We start from the raw sequence: 15,696 nt of genomic DNA on the forward strand, positions 1-15,696 counted from the left end.
TGCATCGGAATTAAATACAAAAGGCACAATGCCGACTCAAATACAAGATGCCTGGCTCTTGTTACTCTCTATGTTTTGAACCTTTCCTGTGAGACCTGTTTTAAATTCCGATGCTTCACTTCAGGTTCACTGTATTACTTGTACCTTCCTATTGACGACGAAACACAGAAATTACATCGGAATTAAATAGAAAAGGCACAATGCCGACTTAAGTACAAGAAGACTGACTCTTCTTAATGACTATGTTTTGAACATTTCCTGTGAGACAAGTTTTAGATTCCGATGCTTCACTATATGTTTACTGTTTCCCTTGGACCTTCTTATTGACGATGAAACACAGAAATTGATTGGGAATTAAATACAAAAGGCACAATGCAGACTTAAGTACAAGAAGACTGACTCTTCTTACTCTCTATGCTTTGAACCATTCCTGTGACACTAGTTATAGATTCCGATGCTTCACTTCAGGTTTACTGTATCCCATGGACCTTCTTATCGACGATGAAACACAGAAATTGCATCAGAATTAAATAGAAAAGGCACAATACCGACTTAAGTTCAAGAAGTCTGACCCTTCCTATTGTCTATGATTTGAACCATTCCTGTAACACTAGTTATAGATTCCGATGCTTCACCTCAGGTTTACTGTATCCCTCTGACCTTCCTATTGAAGATGAAACACAGATATTGCATCAGAATTAAGTAGAAAATGCACAATGCCGAATTATGTACAAGAAAACTGACTCATCTTACTTACTATGTTTTGAACCATTCCTGTGACACTAGTTATAGATTCCGATGCTTCACTTCGGGTTTACTGTATCCCTCTGACCTTCTTATTGACGATGAAACACGAAAATTGCATCGGAATTAAATACAAAAGGCAAAATGCCGTTTTAAGTACAAGAAGACTGACTCTTCTTACTGTCTATGTTTTGAACCATTCCTGTGACTCTAGTTATAGATTCCGATGCTTCACTTCAGGTTTACTGTATCTCTTGGACGTTCTTATTGACGACGAAACACCGAAATTGCATCGGAATTAAATAGAAAAGGCACAATGCCGACTTAAGTACAAGAAGACTGACTCTTCTTACTGTCTATTTTTTAACCATTCCTGTGACACTAGTTATAGATTCTGATGCTTCACTTCAGGTTTACTGTATCCCTCTGACCTTCTTATTGACGATGAAACACATAAATTGCATCGGAATTAAATACAAAAGGCACAATGCCGACTCAAATACAAGATGACTGGTTCTTGTTACTCTCTATGTTTTAAACCTTTCCTGTGGGACCGGTTTTAGATTCCGATGCTTCACTTCAGGTTTACTGTATTACTTGTACCTTCCTATTGTCGACGAAACACAGAAATTGCATCGGAATTAAATAGAAAAGACACAATGCCGACTTAAGTACAAGAAGACTGACTCTTCTTACTGACTATGTTTTGAACCATTCCTGTGATACTAGTTATAGATTCCGATGCCTCACTTCAGGTTTACTGTATCCCTTGGACCTTCTTATTGACGATGAAACACAGAAATTGCATCGGAATTAAATAGAAAAAGCACAATGCCGACTTAAGGACAAGAAGACTGACTCTTCTTGCTGACTATGCTTTAAACCATTCCTGTGACACTAGTTATAGCCTCCGATGCTACACTTCAGTTTTACTGTATCCCTCCGACCTTCTTATTAATGATGAAACACAGAAATTGCAACGGAATTAAATAGAAAAGGCAAAATGCCGACTTAAGTACAAGAAGACTGACTCTTCTTACTGTCTATGATTTGAACCATTCTTGTGACACCAGTTATAGATTCCGATGCTTCACTTCAGGTTAACTGTATCCCTCTGACCTTCCTATTGACGATGAAACACAGAAATAGCGTCGGAATTAAATAGGAAAGGCACAATGCCGTCTTATGTACAAGAAGACTGACTCTTGTTACTGTCTATGTTTTGAACCATTCCTGTAACACTAGTTATAGATTCCGATGCTTCACCTCAGGTTTACTGTATCCCTCTGACCTTCGTATTGAAGATGAAACACAGATATTGCATCGGAATTAAGTAGAAAATGCACAATGCCGACTTAAGTACAAGAAGACTGACTCTTCTTACTGTATATATTTTGAACCAGTCCTGTGACACTAGATATAGATTCCGATGCTTCACTTCAGGTTTACTGTATCCCTTGGACCTTCTTATTGACGGTGAATCACAGAAATTACATCGGAATTAAATAGAAGAGGCACAATGCCGAATTATGTACAAGAAAACTGACTCATCTTACTTACTATGTTTTGAACCATTCCCGTGACACTAGTTATAGATTCCGATGCTTCACTTCAGGTTTACTGTATCCCTCTGACCTTCTTATTGCCGATGAAACACGAAAATTGCATCGGAATTAAATACAAAAGGCAAAATGCCGTTTTAAGTACAAGAAGACTGACTCTTCTTACTGTCTATGTTTTGAACCATTCCTGTGACCCTAGTTATAGATTCCGATGCTTCACTTCAGGTTTACTGTATCTCTTGGACCTTCCTATTGACGATGAAACACCGAAATTGCATCGGAATTAAATAGAAAAGGCACAATGCCGACTTAAGTACAAGAAGACTGACTCTTCTTACTGTCTATTTTTTAACCGTTCCTGTGACACTAGTTATAGATTCCGATGCTTCACTTCAGGTTTACTGTATCCCTCTGACCTTCTTATTGACGATGAAACACATAAATTGCATCGGAATTAAATACAAAAGGCACAATGCCGACTCAAATACAAGATGACTGGTTCTTGTTACTCTCTATGTTTTGAACCTTTCCTGTGGGACCGGTTTTAGATTCCGATGCTTCACTTCAGGTTTACTGTATTACTTGTACCTTCCTATTGTCGACGAAACACAGAAATTGCATCGGAATTAAATAGAAAAGACACAATGCCGACTTAAGTACAAGAAGACTGACTCTTCTTACTGACTATGTTTTGAACCATTCCTGTGACACTAGTTATAGATTCCGATCCCTCACTTCAGGTTTACTGTATCCCTTGGACCTTTTTATTGACGATGAAACAACGAAATTGCATCGGAATTGAATACGAAATGCACCATGCCGACTTAAGTACAAGAACACTGATTCTTCTTACTGACTATGCTTTGAACCATTCCTGTGGCACCACTTACTGATTCCGATGCTTCACTTCAGGTTTACTGTATCCCTCTGACCTTCTTATTGACGATAAAACACATAAATTGCATCGGAATTAAATACAAAAGGCACTATGCCGACTCAAATACAAGATGACTGGCTCTTGTTACTCTCTATGTTTTGAACCTTTCCTGTGTGTCCGGTTTTAGATTCCGATGCTTCACTTCAGGTTTACTGTATTACTTGTACCTTCCTATTGACGACGAAACACAGAAATTTCATCGGAATTAAATACAAAAGGCACAATGCCGACTTAAGTACAAGAAGACTGACTATTCTTACTGACTATGTTTTGAAACATTCCTGTGACAGTAGTTATAGATTCGGATGCCTCACTTCAGGTTTACTGTATCCCTTGGACCTTCTTATTGATGATGAAACACAGAAATTGCATCGGAATTAAATAGAAAAGGCACAATGCTGACTTAAATACGAGAAGACTGACTCTTCTTACTGTCTATGATTTGAACCATTCCTGAGACACTAGTTATAGATTCCGTTGCTTCGCTTCAGGTGTACTGTATCCCTTGGACCTTCCTATTCACGATGAAACACAGAAATTGCATCGGAATTAAATAGAAAAGTCACAATTCCGACTTAAGTACAAGTAGACTGACTCTTCGTACTGTCTATGTTTTGAACCTTTCCTGTGACACTAGTTATAGATTCTGATGCTTCACATCAGGATTTACTGTATCCCTCTGTACTTCTTATTGACGATGAAACACAGAAATTGCATCGGAATTAAATACAAAAGGCACAATGCCGTATGAAGTACATATAGACTGAATCTTCCTACTGTCTATGTTTTGAACCATTCCTGTGACTCTAGTTATAGATTCCGATGACTCACTTCAGGTTGACTGTATCCCTCTGACCTTCTTATTGACGATGAAACACAGAAATTGCATCGGAATTAAATAGAAAATCCACAATGCCGACTTAAGTACAAGAAGAATGCCTCTTCCTACTGTCTATGTTTTGAACCATTCCTGTGACACTAGTTGTAGATTCCGATGCTTCACTTCAGGTTTACTGTATCCCTCTGACCTTCTTATTGACGATGATACACAGAAATAGCATCGGAATTAGATACAAAAAGCACAATGCCGACTTAAGTACATGAGGACTGACTCTTCTTGCTGTCTATGTTTTGAAACATTCCTGTGACACTGGTTATAGATTCCGATGTTTCACTTCAGGTTTACTGTATCCCATGGACCTTCTTATCGACGATGAAACACAGAAATTGCATCAGAATTAAATAGAAAAGGCACTATACCGACTTAAGTTCAAGAAGTCTGACCCTTCCTATTGTCTATGATTTGAACCATTCCTGTGACACCAGTTATAGATTCCGATGCTTCACTTCAGGTTAACTGTATCCCTCTGACCTTCCTATTGACGATGAAACACAGAAATTGCGTCGGAATTAAATAGGAAAGGCACAATGCCGTCTTGATTACAAGAAGACTGACTCTTGTTACTGTCTATGTTTTGAACCATTCTTGTAACACTAGTTATAGATTCCGATGCTTCACCTCAGGTTTACTGTATCCCTCTGACCTTCCTATTGAAGATGAAACACAGATATTGCATCGGAATTAAGTAGAAAATGCACAATGCCGACTTAAGTACAAGAAGACTGACTCTTCTTACTGTATATATTTTGAACCAGTCCTGTGACACTAGTTATAGATTCCGATGCTTCACTTCAGGTTTACTGTATCCCTTGGACCTTCTTATCGACGATGAATCACAGAAATTACATCGGAATTAAATAGAAGAGGCACAATGCCGAATTATGTACAAGAAAACTGACTCATCTTACTTACTATGTTTTGAACCATTCCTGTGACACTAGTTATAGATTCCGATGCTTCACTTCAGGTTTACTGTATCCCTCTGACCTTCTTATTGACGATGAAACACAAAAATTGCATCGGAATTAAATACAAAAGGCAAAATGCCGTTTTAAGTACAAGAAGACTGACTCTTCTTACTGTCTATGTTGTGAACCATTCCTGTGACCCTAGTTATAGATTCCGATGCTTCACTTCAGGTTTACTGTATCTCTTGGACCTTCTTATTGACGATGAAACACCGAAATTGCATCGGAATTAAATTGAAAAGGCACAATGCCGATTTAAGTACAAGAAGACTGACAATTCTTAATGACTACGTTTTGAACATTTCCTGTGAGACAAGTTTTAGATTCCGATGCTTCACTATATGTTTACTGTATCCCTTGGACTTTCTTATTGACAATGGAACACAGATATTGCATCGGAATTAAATACAAAAGGCACAATGCCGACTTAAGTACAAGAAGACTGACTATTCTTACTGACTATGTTTTGAAACATTCCTGTGACAGTAGTTATAGATTCTGATGCTTCACATCAGGATTTACTGTATCCCTCTGTACTTCTTATTGACGATGAAACACAGAAATTGCATCGGAATTAAATACAAACGGCACAATGCCGTATTAAGTACATATAGACTGACTCTTCCTACTGTCTATGTTTTGAACCATTCCTGTGACTCTAGTTATAGATTCCGATGACTCACTTCAGGTTGACTGTATCCCTCTGACCTTCTTATTGACGATGAAACACAGAAATTGCATCGGAATTAAATAGAGAATGCACAATGCCGACTTAAGTACAAGAAGAATGCCTCTTCCTACTGTCTATGTTTTGAACCATTCCTGTGACACTAGTTGTAGATTCCGATGCTTCACTTCAGGTTTACTGTATCCCTCTGACCTTCTTATTGACGATGATACACAGAAATAGCATCGGAATTTGATACAAAAAGCACAATGCCGACTTAAGTACAAGAGGACTGACTCTTCTTGCTGTCTATGTTTTGAAACATTCCTGTGACACTGGTCATAGATTCCGATGCTTCACTTCAGGTTTACTGTATCCCATGGACCTTCTTATCGACGATGAAACACAGAAATTGCATCAGAATTAAATAGAAAAGGCACAATACCGACTTAAGTTCAAGAAGTCTGACCCTTCCTATTGTCTATGATTTGAACAATTCCTGTGACACCAGTTATAGATTCCGATGCTTCACTTCAGGTTAACTGTATCCCTCTGACCTTCCTATTGACGATGAAACACAGAAATTGCGTCGGAATTAAATAGGAAAGGCACAATGCCGTCTTAAGTACAAGAAGACTGACTCTTGTTACTGTCTATGTTTTGAACCATTCCTGTAACCCTAGTTATAGATTCCGATGCTTCACCTCAGGTTTACTGTATCCCTCTGACCTTCCTATTGAAGATGATACACAGATATTGCATCGGAATTAAGTAGAAAATGCACTATGCCGACTTAAGTACAAGAAGACTGACTCTTCTTACTGTATATATTTTGAACCAGTCCTGTGTCACTAGTTATAGATTCCGATGCTTCACTTCAGGTTTACTGTATCCCTTGGACCTTCTTACTGACGATGAATCACAGAAATTACATCGGAATTAAATAGAAGAGGCACAATGCCGAATTATGTACAAGAAAACTGACTCATCTTACTTACTATGTTTTGAACCATTCCTGTGACACTAGTTATTGATTCCGATGCTTCACTTCAGGTTTACTGTATCCCTCTGACCTTCTTATTGACGATGAAACACAAAAATTGCATCGGAATTAAATACAAAAGGCAAAATGCCGTTTTAAGTACAAGAAGACTGACTCTTCTTACTGTCTATGTTTTGAACCATTCCTGTGACCCTAGTTATAGATTCCGATGCTTCACTTCAGGTTTACTGTATCTCTTGGACCTTCTTATTGACGATGAAACACCGAAATTGCATCGGAATTAAATAGAAAAGGCGCAATGCCGACTTAAGTACAAGAAGACTGACTCTTCTTACTGTCTATATTTTAACCATTCCTGTGACACTAGTTATAGATTCCGATGCTTCACTTCAGGTTTACTGTATCCCCCTGACCTTCTTATTCACGATGAAACCCATAAATTGCATCGGAATTAAATACAAAAGGCACAATGCCGACTCAAATACAAGATGACTGGTTCTTGTTACTCTCTATGTTTTGAACCTTTCCTGTGGGACCGCTTTTAGATTCCGATGCTTCACTTCAGGTTTACTGTATTACTTGTACCTTCCTATTGTCGACGAAACACAGAAATTGCATCGGAATTAAATTGAAAAGACACAATGCCGACTTAAGTACAAGAAGACTGACTCATCTTACTGACTATGTTTTGAACCATTCCTGTGACACTAGTTATAGATTCCGATGCCTCACTTCAGGTTTACTGTATCCCTTGGACCTTATTATTGACGATGAAACACAGAAATTGCATCGGAATTAAATAGAAAAAGCACAATGCCGACTTAAGGACAAGAAGACTGACTCTTCTTGCTGACTATGCTTTGAACCATTCCTGTGACACTAGTTATAGCCTCCGATGCTACACTTCAGGTTTACTGTATCCCTCCGACCTTCTTATTGATGATGAAACACAGAAATTGCATCGGAATTAAGTAGAAAAGGCAAAATGCCGACTTAAGTACAAGAAGACTGACTCTTCTTACTGTCTATGATTTGAACCATTCCTGTGACACTAGTTATAGATTCCGATGCTGCACTTCAGGTTTACTGTATCCCTTGGACCTTTTTATTGACGATGAAACACCGAAATTGCATCGGAATTGAATACGAAATGCACCATGCCGACTTAAGTACAAGAAGACTGATTCTTCTTACTGACTATGCTTTGAACCATTCCTGTGGCACCACTTATTGATTCCGATGCTTCACTTCAGGTTTACTGTATCCCTCTGACCTTCTTATTGACGATAAAACACATAAATTGCATCGGAATTAAATACAAAAGGCACTATGCCGACTCAAATACAAGATGACTGGCTCTTGTTACTCTCTATGTTTTGAACCTTTCCTGTGTATCCGGTTTTAGATTCCGATGCTTCACTTCAGGTTTACTGTATTACTTGTACCTTCCTATTGACGACGAAACACAGAAATTGCATCGGAATTAAATTGAAAAGGTACAATGCCGATTTAAGTGCAAGAAGACTGACAATTCTTAATGACTATGTTTTGAACATTTCCTGTGAGACAAGTTTTAGATTCCGATGCTACACTATATGTTTACTGTATCCCTTGGACTTTCTTATTGACAATGAAACACAGATATTGCATCGGAATTAAATACAAAAGGCACAATGCCGACTTAAGTACAAGAAGACTGTTTATTCTTACTGACTATGTTTTGAAACATTCCTGTGACAGTAGTTATAGATTCGGATGCCTCACTTCAGGTTTAATGTATCCCTTGGACCTTCTTATTGACGATGAATTACAGAAATTGCATCGGAATTAAATACAATAGGCACAGTGCCGACTTAAGTACAAGAAGACTGACTCTTCCTACTATCTATGTTTGAACCATTCCTGTGACACTAGTTATAGATTAAGATGCTTCACTTCAGGTTTACTGTATCCCTCTGACCTTCTTATTGACGATGAAAGACAGATATTGCATCGGAATTAAGTAGAAAAAGCACAATGCCGACTTAAGTACAAGAAGACTGACTCTTCTTACTGTCATTGCTTAGAACCACTCCTGTGACACTAGTTATAGCCTCCAATGCTACACTTCAGGTTTACTGTATCCCTCAGGCGTTCTTATTGATGATGAAACACTGCAATTGCATCGGAATTAAATAGAAAAGGCACAATGCCGACTTGAGTACAAGAAGACTGACTCTTCTTACTGTCTATGTTTAGAACCATTCCTGTGACACTAGTTATAGAATCCGATGCTTCGCTTCAGATTTACTGTATCACTTGGACCTTCGTATTGACGATGAAACACCGAAATTGCATCGGAATTGAATACGAAATACACAATGCCGACCTAAGAACAAGAAGACTGACTCTTCTTACTGACTATGTTTTGAACCATTTATGTGACACCACATATTGATTCCGATGCTTCACTTCAGGTTTACTGTATCCCTCTGACCTTCTTATTGACGATGAAACACAGAAATTGCATCGAAATTAAATAGAAAAAGCACAATGCCGACCTAAGTACAAGAAGACTGACTCTTCTTACTGACTATGCTTTGAACCATTCCTGTGACACTAGTTATAGCCTCCGATGCTACACTTCAGGTTTGCTGTATCCCTCTGACCTTCTTATTGATGATGAAACACAGAAATTGCATCGGAATTAAATAGAAAGGGCACAATGCCGACTTAAGTACAAGAAGACTGACTCTTCTTACTGTCTCTTTTTTGAACCATTCCTGTGACACTAGTTATCGATTCCGATGCCTCACTTGAGTTTTACTGTATCTCTCTGACCTTATTGACGATGAAACACATAAATTGCATCGGAATTAAATACAAAAGGCACAATGTCGACTCAAATACAAGATGACTGGCTCTTGTTACTCTCAATGTTTTGAACCTTTCCTGTGAGAACTGTTTTAGATTCCGATGCTTCACTTCAGGTTCACTGTATTACTTGTACCTTCCTATTGACGACGAAACACATTAATTACATCGGAATTAAATAGAAAAGGCACAATGCCGACTTAAGTACAAGAAGACTGACTCTTCTTAATGACTATGTTTGAACATTTCCTGTGAGACAAGTTTTAGATTCCGATGCTTCGCTATATGTTTACTGTATCCCTTGGACCTTCTTATTGACGATGAAACACAGAAATTGCATCGGAATTAAATACAAAAGGCACAATGCCGACTTAAGTACAAGAAGACTGACTCTTCCTACCGCCTATGTTTTGAACCATTCCTGTGACACTAGTTATAGATTCCAATGCTTCACTTCAGGTTTACTGTATCCCCCTGACGTTATTATTGATGATGAGACACAGAAGTTGCATCAGAATTAAATAGAAAAAGTCACAATGCCGACTTAAGTACAAGAAGACTGACTCTTCCTTCTGGCTATGTTTTGAACCATTTCTGTGACACTAGTTTTTGATACCGATGCTACACTTCAGGTTTACTGTATCCCTGTGAGCATCTTATTGACGATGATACACTGAAATTGCATCGGATGTAAATAGAAAAGGCTAAATGCTGACTTAAATACAAGAAGACTGACTCTTCTTACTGTCTATGATTTGAACCATTCCTGAGACACTACTTATAGATTCCGATGCTTCACTTCAGGTGTACTGTATCCCTTGGACCTTCCTATTGACGATGAAACACAGAAATTGCATCGGAATTAAATAGAAAAGGCACAATGCCGACTTAAGTACAAGAAGAATGCCTCTTCCTACTATCTATGATTTGAACCATTCCTGTGACACTAGTTGTAGATTCCGATGCTTCACTTCAGGTTTACTGTATCCCCCTTACGTTATTATTGATGATGAGACACAGAAATTGCATCAGAATTAAATAGAAAAAGTCACAATGCCGACTTAAGTACAAGAAGACTGACTCTTCCTTCTGGCTATGTTTTGAACCATTCCTGTGACACTAGTTTTTGATACCGATGCAACACTTCAGGTTTACTGTATCCCTGTGAGCATCTTATTGACGATGAAACACTGAAATTGCATCGGATGTAAATAGAAAAGGCACAATGCTGACTTAAATACAAGAAGACTGACTCTTCTTACTGTCTATGATTTGAACCATTCCTGAGACACTAGTTATAGATTCCGATGCTTCACTTCAGGTGTACTGTATCCCTTGGACCTTCCTATTGACGATGAAACACAGAAATTGCATCGGAATTAAATAGAAAAGGCACAATGCCGACTTAAGTACAAGTAGACTGACTCCTGGTACTGTCTATGTTTTGAACCATTCCTGTGACACTAGTTATAGATTCTGATGCTTCACTTCAGGATTTACTGTATCCCTCTGTCCTTCTTATTGACGATGAAACACAGAAATTGCATCGGAATTAAATACAAAAGGCACAATGCCAACTTAAGTACGTATAGACTGACTCTTCCTACTGTCTATGTTTTGAACCATTCCTGTGACTCTAGTTATAGATTCCTATGACTCACTTCAGGTTGACTGTATCCCTCTGACCTTCTTATTGACGATGAAACACAGAAATTACATCGGAATTAAATAGAAAAGGCACAATGCCCACTTAAGTACAAGAAGAATGCCTCTTCCTACTGTCTATGTTTTGAACCATTCCTGTGACACTAGTTGTAGATTCCGATGCTTCACTTCAGGTTTACTGTATCCCTCTGACCTTCTTATTGACGATGATACACAGAAATAGCATCGGAATTAGATACAAAAAGCACAATGCCGACTTAAGTAGAAGAGGACTGACTCTTCTTGCTGTCTATGTTTTGAAACATTCCTGTGACACTGGTTATAGATTCCGATGCTTCACTTCAGGTTTACTGTATCCCATGGACCTTCTTATCGACGATGAAACACAGAAATTGCATCAGAATTAAATAGAAAAGGCACAATACCGACTTAAGTTCAAGAAGTCTGACCCTTCCTATTGTCTATGATTTGAACAATTCCTGTGACACCAGTTATAGATTCCGATGCTTCACTTCAGGTTAACTGTATCCCTCTGACCTTCCTATTGACGATGAAACACAGAAATTGCGTCCGAATTAAATAGGAAAGGCACAATGCCGTCTTAAGTACAAGAAGACTGACTCTTGTTACTGTCTATGTTTTGAACCATTCCTGTAACCCTAGTTATAGATTCCGATGCTTCACCTCAGGTTTACTGTATCCCTCTGACCTTCCTATTGAAGATGATACACAGATATTGCATCGGAATTAAGTAGAAAATGCACAATGCCGACTTAAGTACAAGAAGACTGACTCTTCTTACTGTATATATTTTGAACCAGTCCTGTGACACAAGTTATAGATTCCGATGCTTCACTTCAGGTTTACTGTATCCCTTGGACCTTCTTATTGACGATGAATCACAGAAATTACATCGGAATTAAATAGAAGAGGCACAATGCCGAATTATGTACAAGAAAACTGACTCATCTTACTTACTACGTTTTGAACCATTCCTGTGGCACTAGTTACAGATTCCGATGCTTCACTTCAGGTTTACTGTATGCCTCTGACCTTCTTATTGACGATGAAACACAAAAATTGCATCGGAATTAAATACAAAAGGCACTATGCCGACTCAAATACAAGATGACTGGCTCTTGTTACTCTCTATGTTTTGAACCTTTCCTGGGTGTCCGGTTTTAGATTCCGATGCTTCACTTCAGGTTTACTGTATTACTTGTACCTTCCTATTGTCGACGAAACACAGAAATTGCATCGGAATTAAATAGAAAAAGCACAATGCCGACATACGGACAAGATGACTGACTCTTCTTGCTGACTATGCTTTGAACCATTCCTGTGACACTAGTTATAGCCTCCGATGCTACACTTCAGGTTTACTGTATCCCTCCGACCTTCTTATTGATGATGAAACACAGAAATTGCATCGGAATTAAGTAGAAAAGGCAAAATGCCGACTTAAGTACAAGAAGACTGACTCTTCTTACTGTCTATGATTTGAACCATTCCTGTGACACTAGTTATAGATTCCGATGCTGCACTTCAGGTTTACTGTATCCCTTGGACCTTTTTATTGACGATGAAACACCGAAATTGCATCGGAATTGAATACGAAATGCACCATGCCGACTTAAGTACAAGAAGACTGATTCTTCTTACTGACTATGCTTTGAACCATTCCTGTGGCACCACTTATTGATGCCGATGCTTCACTTCAGGTTTACTGTATCCCTCTGACCTTCTTATTGACGATAAAACACATAAATTGCATCGGAATTAAATACAAAAGGCACTATGCCGACTCAAATACAAGATGACTGGCTCTTGTTACTCTCTATGTTTTGAACCTTTCCTGGGTGTCCGGTTTTAGATTCCGATGCTTCACTTCAGGTTTACTGTATTACTTGTACCTTCCTATTGACGACGAAACACAGAAATTGCATCGGAATTAAATTGAAAAGGCACAATGCCGATTTAAGTGCAAGAAGACTGACAATTCTTAATGACTATGTTTTGAACATTTCCTGTGAGACAAGTTTTAGATTCCGATGCTTCACTATATGTTTACTGTATCCCTTGGACTTTCTTATTGACAATGAAACACAGATATTGCATCGGAATTAAATACAAAAGGCACAATGCCGACTTAAGTACAAGAAGACTGTTTATTCTTACTGACTATGTTTTGAAACATTCCTGTGACAGTAGTTATAGATTCGGATGCCTCACTTCAGGTTTAATGTATCCCTTGGACCTTCTTATTGACGATGAATTACAGAAATTGCATCGGAATTAAATACAATAGGCACAGTGCCGACTTAAGTACAAGAAGACTGACTCTTCCTACTATCTATGTTTGAACCATTCCTGTGACACTAGTTATAGATTAAGATGCTTCACTTCAGGTTTACTGTATCCCTCTGACCTTCTTATTGACGATGAAAGACAGATATTGCATCGGAATTAAGTAGAAAAAGCACAATGCCGACTTAAGTACAAGAAGACTGACTCTTCTTACTGTCAATGCTTAGAACCACTCCTGTGACACTAGTTATAGCCTCCTATGCTACACTTCAGGTTTACTGTATCCCTCAGGCGTTCTTATTGATGATGAAACACTGAAATTGCATCGGAATTAAATAGAAAAGGCACAATGCCGACTTAAGTACAAGAAGACTGACTCTTCTTACTGTCTATGTTTAGAACCATTCCTGTGACACTAGTTATAGAATCCGATGCTTCGCTTCAGATTTACTGTATCACTTGGACCTTCTTATTGACGATGAAACACCGAAATTGCATCGGAATTGAATACGAAATACACAATGCCGACCTAAGAACAAGAAGACTGACTCTTCTTACTGACTATGTTTTGAACCATTTATGTGACACCACATATTGATTCCGATGCTTCACTTCAGGTTTACTGTATCCCTCTGACCTTCTTATTGACGATGAAACACAGAAATTGCATCGAAATTAAATAGAAAAAGCACAATGCCGACCTAAGTACAAGAAGACTGACTCTTCTTACTGACTATGCTTTGAACCATTCCTGTGACACTAGTTATAGCCTCCGATGCTACACTTCAGGTTTGCTGTATCCCTCCGACCTTCTTATTGATGATGAAACACAGAAATTGCATTGGAATTAAATAGAAAGGGCACAATGCCGACTTAAGTACAAGAAGACTGACTCTTCTTACTGTCTCTTTTTTGAACCATTCCTGTGACACTAGTTATAGATTCCGATGCCTCACTTGAGTTTTACTGTATCCCTCTCACCTTCTTATTGACGATGAAACACATAAATTGCATCGGAATTAAATACAAAAGGCACAATGCCGACTCAAATACAAGATGACTGGCGCTTGTTACTATCAATGTTTTGAACCTTTCGTGTGAGACCTGTTTTAGATTCCGATGCTTCACTTCAGGTTCACTGTATTACTTGTACCTTCCTATTGACGACGAAACACAGAAATTACATCGGAATTAAATAGAAAAGGCACAATGCCGACTTAAGTACAAGAAGACTGACTCTTCTTAATGACTATGTTTGAACATTTCCTGTGAGACAAGTTTTAGATTCCGATGCTTCGCTATATGTTTACTGTATCCCTTGGACCTTCTTATTGACGATGAAACACAGAAATTGCATCGGAATTAAATACAAAAGGCACAATGCCGACTTAAGTACAAGAAGACTGACTCTTCCTACCGCCTATGTTTTGAACCATTCCTGTGACACTAGTTATAGATTCCAATGCTTCACTTCAGGTTTACTGTATCCCCCTGACGTTATTATTGATGATGAGACACAGAAGTTGCATCAGAATTAAATAGAAAAAGTCACAATGCCGACTTAAGTACAAGAAGACTGACTCTTCCTTCTGGCTATGTTTTGAAGCATTCCTGTGACACTAGTTTTTGATACCGATGCTACACTTCAGGTTTACTGTATCCCTGTGAGCATCTTATTGACGATGAAACACTGAAATTGCATCGGATGTAAATAGAAAAGGCACAATGCTGACTTAAATACAAGAAGACTGACTCTTCTTACTGTCTATGATTTGAACCATTCCTGAGACACTAGTTATAGATTCCGATGCTTCACTTCAGGTGTACTGTATCCCTCTGTCCTTCTTGTTGACGATGAAACACAGAAATTGCATCGGAATTAAATACAAAAGGCACAATGCCAACCTAAGTACATATGGACTGACTCTTCCTACTGGCTATGTTTTGAACCATTCCTGTGACTCTAGTTATAGATTCCGATGACTCACTTCAGGTTGACTGTATCCCTCTGACCTTCTTATTGACGATGAAACACAGAAATTACATCGGAATTAAATAGAAAAGGCACAATGCCGACTTAAGTATAAGA

This window comes from Schistocerca americana, chromosome X, assembly GCF_021461395.2.
Source record: "Schistocerca americana isolate TAMUIC-IGC-003095 chromosome X, iqSchAmer2.1, whole genome shotgun sequence".
Classification (NCBI taxonomy): Eukaryota; Metazoa; Arthropoda; class Insecta; order Orthoptera; family Acrididae; genus Schistocerca; species Schistocerca americana.